Below are 11,872 nucleotides of genomic sequence, written 5' to 3'. Positions count from 1 at the left end.
CAGAGACCGTACTTATAACCATCAAACCAAACGATCTCCACCTAAAAAGCTGCTAAAGGTGCTTGCTTGCCCAGAAGACTTTTCCAAACTGTCTCCAGGTTCCAGACCTCCCAGCCTTGACCGTTATCCCTACTGGGAGAGCTTGGTAAGTGTGTATGTGTTTTTCAGACTGAACATGGGGTAAAACTTAGAGAACAGAGGAGCCAGAGGGATGACGAGTTTAACAAACCAGACTTTCCCTCCCTCAGAATGAAGTTGCTGACTAAAGGTCCGTCAGTTCATTAGCAGTGGAGACAAGGATCTGCTCTGCTGAAAAGTGTTTTATGGCATACAAAGAACTGTGTCTGTCGCCTTTCCTCCTTCTGAGAAAAGCAAATGTCAGGCAACAGGATGTGAGTGAGTAATCCATAAAATCTGGTATAGAGCACATCCAGCTATCCTAATGCCCTCTGTGAGTGTCATCGCCAAGAAAAGTCAGACTGGTCTTTTCCAAAATTTGATTATTTTAAAAATTAATGATAATTTATTTGTTTTTTGGAGATGGAGTCTCACTCTGTTGCCCAGGCTGGAGTACAGTGACATGATCTCAGCTCACTGCAACGGAGGTTTTAACCGCTCCTGGTTTCAAGCACTTCCCCTACCTCAGCCTTCTAAGTAGCTGGGATTACAGGCACGCACCACCACACCTGGCTAATTTTGTATTTGTAGTAGAGACAAGGTTTCACCATTTTGGCCAGGCTAGTCTTGAATGCCTGACCTCAGGTGGTCTGCCATGCTAAGCCTCCCAAAGTGCTGGGATTACAGGCATGAGTCACCACACTCAGTCCCAAATTAATGAGTTTTTAATTGAAAAATAAAAAATTCCATGTATTTACTGTGTGCCACGTTTCAAAATATGTATACATTGTATAATGGCTAAATTGAGCTAATTACATGTGCATTACCTCACATACTTTTCTTTTGTGATGAGAACACTTAACATCTACTCCCTTAGCAATTTTCAAGAAAATAATACATTGTTATCAACTATAGTAGGCATGTTGTGCAATAGGTCCCTTGAACTTACTCCTGGTACCCGATATTTTGTATCCTTTGACCAACAATTCCTCAGTGGACTTCTCACCCTCAGCCCCTGGTAACCACCATTCCTATTGATCTTTTTTACTGGTCCAGATTTTGATTCTTCTTTGCTTCTTCTAAGTGCATTTGCTTCTTCTAAATGCAAGTTAATCATTTCAGAGAAGAAACCAGATTTGTCCACATCTGAATTCGTATTCAGAATCAAGTCCTCTTTTCCTGACTTTGCTTACTCTGATGACTGTGAGGCCTTTGGAGGCAATGTAGAGTGTGTGAACCTGGCGGCATGACAGATTGACAGGTAGCCCCGGTGTGAAAGATTTTGTCTGTGAGACTCAACCATTAGGGCCTTGCTCAACAACAGGTCTGTGCTGAGCCCCGTTGGGGGTGGGCTAGGTTGTAGGACAGTCATGAGAACCATACTTCTGTCCTCATGGAGCTTACTGTCCTACAGCTGGGTGGGTATGACTGTAGTTCTTGAGAATGCTCGAAAATGTTATGCTGAGTTTTATGTGCCAACTCTTAGCAGAGAAAATGGAGATAGCTTTTTGGAAGAGGAGAGATTAGAGCAGGTCCTTGAAGCCTGGGAGGCTCTGAGAGGTGGGGAGGACACAGCACAGTACCTTTGGACTCAGCTAGTTCTTGTTTTAGATTCAAGCTCTGGCTATTAGTATGTGACCTTAGGCTAGTTGCTTAAACCTTTAAATGGGGGAAAAGAGCTGTTATGAGAATTCAAACTGTGCACAGTTCCTGGCTCAACAAATAATATTTCCCGCTGGTTAAAGATGTTAAAGAAGAAAAAATAGGAAATGAACTTCTCTTTGGGGAATGGTGGAAGAACAGCATCCTGATAGGTTAGAGTATAGGGAGTATATAGGCTTTTGAAGGGGAATGGTGCCTGTTTTTAATAGGCCTTTTCATCACCCTTGAGTGATGAAACATACAGCTAATCTGTTTGCCCTACAGAGCAATACCCCTTTTCTCCCACTACCATGGTGGTTGACTTGTCTTTCTCTGGCTCTCTAAGTCCCAACTGTGCCTGGCTAACTGTGTTTCTCTTGTATCTAGGAGTGCTCCCACCCCAGCCCACTGCTGCCCAGCTGTTGGAACACTGTATAACACCAACACACTCGAGTCGAATTCAAGACTGCAGATAAGAAGCTCCTTTTGGAACAAGCAGCAAATGAGGTTAGCTGGGAAAATGTGATGTATGTGTCATATTTCCTGTGGTCCTGGCAGGTACAGTGTTTGTGATCAGGCACATGGTTCTGCTGCAGAAACTGGCATATGATAGGAACTTAAAGACTCTTGTGGGCATTGGTATATTTCCCCAGAGAGAATACTCCCAGCTGTCTCCTGTGTTGGCAGGAAGGTCAGGGAGAGGACATCCAGGCTCTCACCTGGGATAGACTGGAAATAAAAAGGCAGGGTAGAAGTTAAGTAATCAGTTTGCTGCCCCTCTCCAGCCAGCATTTTGAAGCCACCAGACCTCTGAGAGTTGCATTTCTGTGGCTGAATGCCTCTGAGCACTCTGTTCCTTGTACCTTGGAAGAGGCTTGGCAATCCTGTGCACATGGTGGCATAGGAGATTATCATGTAGTCTCTCCAGTGTCTTCATTTATCTAATCTACTGCATCTGATTTTCAAGGCCTTTGTGGCCTGACCCCGTTTACCTCTTTGGCCCTTCTGACCTGTAAGTCTTGCCCCTGCATTCTCCGACTCTGTCACAGCAAATCACATGTAATTCCCTCCACCTACCTTCTGTTCTGTCCTCTCTCCTTGGGAACACAATGTCCTCTCTTCCTGGAATGTCTTTCCTTTGCTTCTTTAAATTGGAGTTAGTGAGAGGAATTAAAATGGGAGGTGGGAGCAGTTTATTTCAATCCTGTCTCACCCCTTTAATTGATGAGTCTTTACACCAGTCTTTATTATGACACGAGTCTTGTTGGTGTGGGTGCAGTGGTCAGGTCCCGAGGCTGGCTTCCCTCACATCCCTTGGGATGGATGGCGAGGATGGTGGTTTTTCTTGCCCTGTGGCTTGACTGCTCCTGGGACTCCTGCCTTGGGTGCACATTTGAAAGGGAGTCTCCAAAGAGTTGGGTCAGGCCTTAATCGTCTTGGAAAAAAGCAGGTTCCTCCCCACAGAAATATCCCACACCTCAACTGGGGCCCAGAGTTCTCTTGGCACCTCCTGCCCCACACCCCTTTGGCTTACCAGAAATTGGGGGCCTCTCTTCAGTGATCCAGCTCCTCCAAGGCCAGTATGTCAGTAGCAGGAACTTACTTCTGCTTGCTTACTTCCCTCTTCCACCCGTACTTAGTGCAACTGTTTTGTCTTGCTTAGTAACACCAAGTTTAGCTACAAATCTTAGCTACAAAAACATCTTGTGATCCACAGCTGCTGACCAGCACCAGCATTTGCTCCTAGTCTCAGTACTTGCTGAGTATACATAAACTTGAAGTTTGTTTTTCTTTCTTCATCTCTCAGAGCAAGATAATTTCAAGGCTTTAAGAAACCCCTGTATATTTCACAGCACTTCCTTTGAGAGTCTCCTCCAGGCTCTTTACCCTCCCACTTCCCCAGCTGAGTCTGCAGAGAATTCCTCCCATAGATTCTACCTACTTCTTTGACAGCAAATCCTACATGGTGCTGAAGTTAAACGTTTATGCCGGACTCTCTCTAGATTGTGAGTGTCTTGAGGGTAGGGACTGACTGTGTCTTTTATTGCTGTAACCCTGATGTGCCCGTAGATAGTAGACAATAAATAAATATTTGCAGAAGGAGATTGTGGAGGCGTGAAAATGGCCTGATTGCCTCGTCTGTGCTGCCGAAATCTGCTAAGAGGAGACACCTGGGTTCCATCACTTGGCTTAGATGCTGAAGGGAGTGTGGCTGGGAGAGAGGCAGTGCGAAGTGGGCAGAGTTAGGTAGCCACCCACTTCATTGTTTGGGGTAAGTAGTGCTGGGCCTGTAGGAAAGAAGAGCTTGCTTTTCAGCTCCACACTTCGCCTGAGAGTGAGAAGCTCAGAGATGCCTGGTAACCTGCCTTGATGCTTTTCTTCTTCTGGCAGATATGGGAATCCATAAAATCAGGCGCTGCTCTTGAAAACCCTGTACTCCTCAACAAGTTCCTCCTCTTGACATTTGCAGTAAGTAAATGGGCTCTCGGTTGCACGGAAGCTGGTGAGATTCCCTGGCTCAGCCCAGTGTACCAGTAGAACAGTCTGCTCTCCTCTTCGAAGCTGCTACCTTCTGTTATTTAAATTATAGCTGTTAATGCTCATTTGATTAGAGGCCAGATGGTGCTGACACCTATTACCAGTGCTAACGTAATTCATCCCTATAGATCATATTGGCAGTAACTGCATAGTTTATATAACACAGTGACCCACCTCTTATTCAGGGCATGATAAAGTCAGGTTCAGGGAATGTGGTTTCATTGTTGTTAATGCTTTTGTTAAATATTGCCCTACAGAGGTCCATCCGAATAAAGGAAAGGGGCTTCTGGATTAGAGGAAATAACACTGCATAGCTTGACCACACAATTCCTTGTTTTTTTGTTTTGTTTTGTTTTTTTTTTAAAAGACAAAAAATGTTTTCTATAAGCAAAATCTAATTAAATGAACATTAAAGGCAGCCTTGAAAAGGAAATCGTATTAGAGTAACAGGTGCTGCCCAGTGAAGAAAGGGTAGGATGTAGATGGAAGGACCTGGCCTCGGTGAGGGGAAAGTAGGGAAAAGGTAAAGGTTGGTTATAGTGATACCAGTGCGCGTGTGCATGTGTGCATGCACACACGCAGATACCAGCTATACAAACACTCATGCACACACGCAGATACCAGCTATACAAACACTCATGCACACACGTAGATACCAGCTATACAAACACTCATGCACACACGTAGATACCAGCTATACAAACACTCATGCACACACGCAGATACCATCTATACAAACACTCATGCACACACGCAGATACCATCTATACAAACACTCATGCACACACGCAGATACCAGCTATACAAACACTCATGCACACACGCAGATACCATCTATACAAACACTCATGCACACACGCAGATACCAGCTATACAAACACTCATGCACACACGCAGATACCAGCTATACAAACACTCATGCACACACGTAGATACCAGCTATACAAACACTCATGCACACACGCAGATACCAGCTATACAAACACTCATGCACACACGCAGATACCAGCTATACAAACACTCATGCACACACGCAGATACCAGCTATACAAACACTCATGCACACACGCAGATACCAGCTATACAAACACTCATGCACACACGCAGATACCAGCTATACAAACACTCATGCACACACGCAGATACCAGCTATACAAACACTCATGCACACACGCAGATACCAGCTATACAAACACTCATGCACACACACAGCACACACAGGTGTGTATATGTATGTATATATATACATATATCTGTGTATATAAAACTAATTTATATCCTTTATTATTATATTGACTGTATAACATTCTGTCAAATGTATGTTCTATAGATTCCTGTTGTATATAGGTGATTTCTAATATTCTATTATAAAAAATGCTAGTCTGGGCACATTGGCTTATGCCTGTAATCCCAGCACTTTGGGAGGCTGAGGAAGGTAGATCACTTGAGGCCAAGAGTTTGAGACCAGCCTGAGCAACAAACATGGTGACACCTTGTCACTACAAAAAATAGAAAAATTAGCCAGGTGTAGTGGCACCTTCCTGTGGTTCCAGCTACTGGGGAGCTGAGGTGGGAAGATCATCTGAGCCTGGGAGACTGAGGCTGCAGCAAGCCATGATTGCACTGCTGCACTCCAGCCTGGACAGCAGAGTGAGATCCTGTCTCAAACAAAAAAAAAACAAAAAAACTGTGATATATTGAAAAATATACAGTATTGGCCATATTGATATTTTTTCTTGCTCATTTTACTTCTTTAGAATAAGTTCATTGGAGCAGGCATATAAACACAGTAATGTTGCTGTGTATTAAGTGCATTGTTTCACCACAGCATCATCAGCTTTGGATATTAATCCTCTTTCCCACTTTTTTTTTTTTTTTTTGCCAAGTTCTTCCCCAACCTCCCACTGTTCCTCCCAGATGCAGAGGAGGGCTCTGATTTATTGCCCAAGGCAAAGGAGGGCATGATAGGAATCAGACAAGACCAGTGGGTGGCCATCTACAAGGAACACATTTTCTAACAAGTTATGATGCTTTCTGTGTAATAGTGGAAGTGACAGGAAAATGTTTAAAAAATTCTTTGTCAGATTACTTGGCTCACTTTGGCATTAATAATTTGTCTATACGTTTCGGTAATTCTATGGGTTCTTTACTAGGATAAATTGTAAGTATTGCTAGTTAAAGATTTCTAGTTACTTGAGCATCAGTACGCTTTCTGTACCAAGAATTCTCATTTGTAGAACATACTGCCAGTTTACATTTAATGAGAAAAACAACATTAGCTCTTACTTAAAGTTTTAAGGTTTGCCTAGAGTCAGTATGTGTGTTGGTCTCGTTACCTTGTTTACTGAGCATTGTTAGCCTGGCTTAAAAAAAAATTTAAGTCTCTGTCTTTTAAAATCTTCAGACAATAAGGATTTTATGTTTAATTTAATGGAGGTCCTTTGTATCCTGAAAAGAATCCTAAGAAATGCAAGACTTGACTGGGCGCCGTGGCTTACACCTGTAATCCCAGCACTTTGGGAGGCCAAGGTGGGTGGATCATGAGGTCAAGAAATCGAGACCATCCTGGCTAACATGGTGAAACCTGTCTCTACTAAAAATACAAAAATTAGCTGGGTGTGGTGGCGCATGTCTGTAATTCCAGCTAGTTGGGAGGCTGAGGCAGGAGAATCTCTTGAACACAGGAGGCGGGCATTGCAGTGAGCCGAGATTGCGCCACTGCATTCCAGCCTGGTGACAGAGCAAGACTCCGTCTCAAAATAAATAAGTAAATAAGAGAAATGCAAGCCTTTTGGCCTTTGAAGACGACCTGATAAAGCTTCTTAGAATTTGTGAGGTCCGGCCGGGTTTGGTGGCTCATGCCTGTAATCCTAGTACTTTGGGAGGCCAAGGCAGGTGGATTGCCTGAGCTCAGGAGTTCGAGACCAGTCTGGCCAACAAAGTGAAACCCCATCACCACTAAAATACAAAAAAAAAAATTAGTTGGGCATGACAGCATGCACCTGTAGTCCCAGCTACTCAGGAGATTGAGGCAGGAGAATTGCTTGAATTCGGGAGGCAAAGGTTGCAGTGAGCCGAGATCACACCACTGCACTCCAGCCTGGGCGACAGAGCAAGATTCTGTCTCAAAAAAAAAAAAAAAAAAAAAAAAAAAGAATTTATGAGGTCCTTCATCTTGAATTGTTTAACCTTTTACTAAAGATCAGTTATGACAAATCATTTAAGTACAAGGAAGTGAAAATAATCTCTGGAGGTGTTTTTGCTTTCCTTCTGCTGTTTTTAGGACCCAAAGACTAGACAGTTTGTTAATTTCAATTTTGCAGTTCATTTTGCCATTGTGAAGAGGGAATTTGTTCTTAGATGATCAATGTATAGCAAAACTAGAGACCACAGAAACTACAATTACTAGACTTTCTAATCTGCACACGTTTATATATACTTTTACATTTTAAAAGTCACCCACCTAGTATGATTCCATTTATATGAAAAGTCCAGAATCGGCAAATCCATAGAGACAGAAAATAGATTAGTTGTTGCCAAGTGATGAGAGGAGGGGGAATGGGGAGTCTCTGCTAATAGGTATGAGATTTCTCTTTGGAGTGACGAAAATATTCTGGAATTAATGGTGATGATGGTACAACCATATCACTATACTAAAAAGAAACTACTAAATTGTATACTTTAAAATGGTGAATTTTATGGGCTGTGAATTATATCTCAATAAAAAGTCATCTAACAACCATCCAATTTTAATTCTTAGCAAGATTCAAAAGGAAATATTAATTAACTACATAAACTGAATTTATATTCAGTGGTCACAGGCTTTTAGGCCAGCTGCCAAATACTAGCATATGTCTGGAATGCTACCATCAATGATTAAGGCCCCCAAAGCTGTAGGAATTTTGAAGCAAGAGCCATTAACCTGAGTCGGAACAGTGCCAAGGACAGCCTCACAAATCCTTTCCCCTGGGTCACCTCCCCTTGTATGGGGATCGATTAGATACACTCATGAAGATGTAACCTCTCCTATTCACACATGCACCTTCCTTCTCCTCTAACCATGCACTCATTTTATCTCTGCTCCATCCAGAAAGTGAGCTGCCTGATGCCTGGGCCTAGGATTTATTCATTTTATTGTCAGTGTCTTATGTTTTGTGTTGTACGTAGCACAGGCTTGATAGTTGTTGACTTAAATCCACTAAGGCATTTCCAAAAGCAACATTGTATTATTTCAGGCATGCATAGTGAATAGCACAGCTTCCTTAATAACATGTAATTTATTTGATTGTGAAGAGATTGGTAACTGTGGTTATGCTTCTGTAGATGGTACATTGAGTATGTTTGGTCAGTGGAAAAAAGCTTAAGTTTTGGAAGCAGAGTTCTGATCTCTTCTCTTCCCCTTACCACTTACCATCTTTTTTGTTGTTCAGGTTCTTAACCCCTTTGTAAAATTCAGTTTTCTGTTTATAAAATGGGATAATAATGATTACCTCCCAGGGTAGTTTTGTAGATTAAAGGATGATGATGATAATATCAATTACTTATTGCATATTTTCTGTTAGCAAGTAGCCAATAAAGTATATTATGTTAATCCTCATATTATTAGTGGTGGTATGTGAGACTGTTTTGGGAATACAAAAGTCCTGTATTCTATCATGAGTTCTGTTGGGGATGAGAATATTTGACAAGCTGGACATATTTTATTTGCATCAGCTTTGCTATCTTAATTGGCCTTGAGAAGCTACATTAATAGATGCATTTCAGCTTAACTTAATTGTGCTATTCTAATAACCTATCTAAATTTTTTATTCTAGGATCTAAAGAAATACCACTTCTATTATTGGTTTTGCTATCCTGCCCTCTGTCTTCCAGAGAGTTTACCTCTCATTCAGGGGCCAGTGTGTTTGGATCAAAGGTTTTCACTAAAACAGGTATCAACAAATAAACTAAAATACACATAAAATTGGGTTGAATGTGCAAGAGTAGTTACCTAGTTCCTGCCAAAGACAAACAGTTCCTTCTCAGGTTGGAGACATGGTAACTGGAATCCTCCAAAGGTGGTGCTAGGAGCAGACTTATTTAGATAATGTTTGTAAAGTCATTTTCTGTGTGTATATACATATTTTGAGACTGGGTCTCACTCCTATTGCCCAGGCTGGAGTGCAGTGGCACAATCACAGCTCACTGTAGCTTCAACTTTTTAGGCTCAGGTGATCCTCTCATCTTAGCCTCCTGAGCATGTAGGACTACAGTCGTGCCACCACACCTGGCTAATGTTTGTCTTTTAATAGAGATGGAGTTTTACCATGTTGGCCAGGCTGGTCTTCAACTCCTGGGCTCAAGCGATCTGCCTGCCTTATCTTCTCAAAGTTCTGGGACTACAGGCATGAGCCACCCTGCCTGGTCTGTAAAGTTATTTTGAAGATGTTATTTTCCAGGTTCTCAGTGGTATTTGGTGAAATGCTAAGCCAGTGAGGGGGAATTTTAGGAACATTTTGAAACACTGAAATAATTTACTAAAACGTGGTCTTCAATTTCAATGTGGGGAAACATAAGGCAGTATACTTTGGGAAAGAGTCTTTGAAACACAACAAAAGGCATTCTCCTATTCTGGTGCCAAGTTGCAGAACTTTTTTACCTGGAGTGGTACATACAGAGTTAGTCAGTGACATTTGGGATAGATAATAAGGTCATTACAGATGGTCCCAAGAAGAGCAGTTAAAATAATCAGGCTGGTAGAACAGAGAACCTAAACTAGAGAATTTTTATTGTTTTAAGGCAAAGATTATATGTCAAGAGGATTTGAATTCATGAAACATATCAATCACTAAAGCCCTGAATACCGAACGTCATTCAGGGAGCTTCCATAGAGCTGTTCAGGGAGCAGCCATTATTGATTAAATTTTTTTTTTTATTTTGTACAAATCCAAGATTGTGGTTTTGTGGAACTAATTTCCCATGAAGAAATATAAGTGAGGAAAAAGGATTTTGGATGAGAATTAACTGCTAGCAGGTATCGGGTTTCTTTTGTTGAGGACAAAAATGTTCTATATTGGCTGGGTGCGGTGACTCCCACCTGTAATCCCAGCACTTTGGGAGGCTGAGGCCAGCGGATCACGAGGTCAAGAGATAGAGACAATCTTGGCCAACATGGTGAAACCGCAACTCTACTAAAAATACAAAAATTAGCTGTGTGTGGTGGTGCACACCTGTAGTCCCAGCTACTCGGGAGGCTGAGGCAGGAGAATTGCTTGAACCTGGGAGGCGGAGGTTTGTAGTGAGTGGAGATCACACCACTGCACTCCAGCCTTACAACAGAGTGAGACTCCATCTCAAAAAAAGATGTTCTGTATTTATTATTGCTGTGATGGTTGCACAACCCTGTGAATATACTAAAGAAACCCAAACAACACATTGCATTATGTACCTTAAATGGGTGAATTGAGCCAGGCACAGTGGCCCACACCTGTAATGTAATTCCAGTACTTGGAAGGCAGAGGTGAGCAGATCACTTGAGCTCGGGAGTTCAAGACCAGCCTGGGCAACATGGTGAAACCCTGTGTCTATTAAAAAAATTCAAAAGAGTTAGCTGGGCATGGTGGTGTGTGCCTATAGTCCCAGCTACTCAGGAGGCTGAGGCAGGAGGATTGATTGAGCCCAGGAGGTCAAGGCTGTAGTGAGCTGTAATTGCCTGGGTGACAGAGCAAGACCCTATCTCAAAAGTAATAAGTGGGTGAACTCTATGGTATGTTAGTCATGTCTCAGCAAATCTGTTGAAGATTTTGGAAAGGTTCAGGGTGAAATTCAACAGAGGTAGATTCATTTTGGGTTATCATAGGAAAGAAAGAATGTTTGCTTACCGCTCTAAACCTCTGATTGACAACTTAGGGAACCACCATGTTGTACCATAATATGTCCCTTTGTGCTCCTAAGACACACACCACCATGCCCCTGGAAGTGTTATATAAAAGCTAAGTGGTATTATTTGGAGGCACTTCTATGTTCATTTGCTGTAATAGAGTAACAGGAGTGTGATCGGTCATTTCCAGTCTTCTGGTTTTAAGGTGGCTTTTATTTTGAGTTAGTTTTGAGCCCAGAACTAGATATGTAATTTTCTAGAGAATAACTGTGTGTTTTCTGTTTTCAGATTCAAGCACTTGAGTGTGCATATGATAATCTTTGTCAAACAGAAGGAGTCACAGCTCTTCCTTACTTCTTAATCAAGTATGATGAAAACACGGTGCTGGTTTCCTTGCTTAAATGCTACAGTGATTTCTTCCAAGGTCAAAGGACAAAGGTCAGATAAACTTTGAGTATCATTTTATTATATAGTTTTTAAAAAAATCTGAAGTTCATGTTGCAATAGACCACTGCAAAATTCAAACTTGTTTAGATTTCCTTAGCCCTCCAAAGGATGTTTAAGAACATTTCCTTATCCCTACCATCTCCCACCCCTGCAGTTATCTGCATCAGCTCCTCTGAATTTTTCTAGCTCTGCTACAGCTCAGAGTAATTTTGATAACTTACTCTCTCTCTCTTTTTTTTTTGGGATGGAGTCTCTCACTATTGCCCAGGC

The 11,872-nt window shown here is 42.0% G+C and overlaps 1 long non-coding RNA gene across 2 annotated transcripts; it reads left to right on the top strand.

Moving 5' to 3' along the window:
• Positions 1 to 2,219: 2,219 nt before the first annotated feature.
• LOC105726869 (uncharacterized) lies at positions 2,220 to 11,520 on the top strand. 2 transcript variants are annotated; one of them, XR_002478659.2, is made up of 3 exons: positions 2,220 to 2,265; positions 4,150 to 4,227; positions 11,444 to 11,520. It is a non-coding gene; the product is annotated as an uncharacterized LOC105726869 (long non-coding RNA). The 2 variants fall into 2 exon arrangements; XR_001109648.3 differs by lacking the exon at positions 11,444 to 11,520 and adding an exon at positions 9,111 to 9,207.
• Positions 11,521 to 11,872: the final 352 nt, after the last annotated feature.

Source organism: Aotus nancymaae, unplaced genomic scaffold (assembly GCF_030222135.1).
Source record: "Aotus nancymaae isolate 86718 unplaced genomic scaffold, 86718_ANA_hifiasm-v0.15.2.pri h1tg000036l, whole genome shotgun sequence".
NCBI lineage: Eukaryota > Metazoa > Chordata > Mammalia > Primates > Aotidae > Aotus > Aotus nancymaae.
The sequence above is the reverse complement of the archived record's forward strand: the minus strand, read 5'-3'. Positions and strand labels throughout refer to the sequence as shown.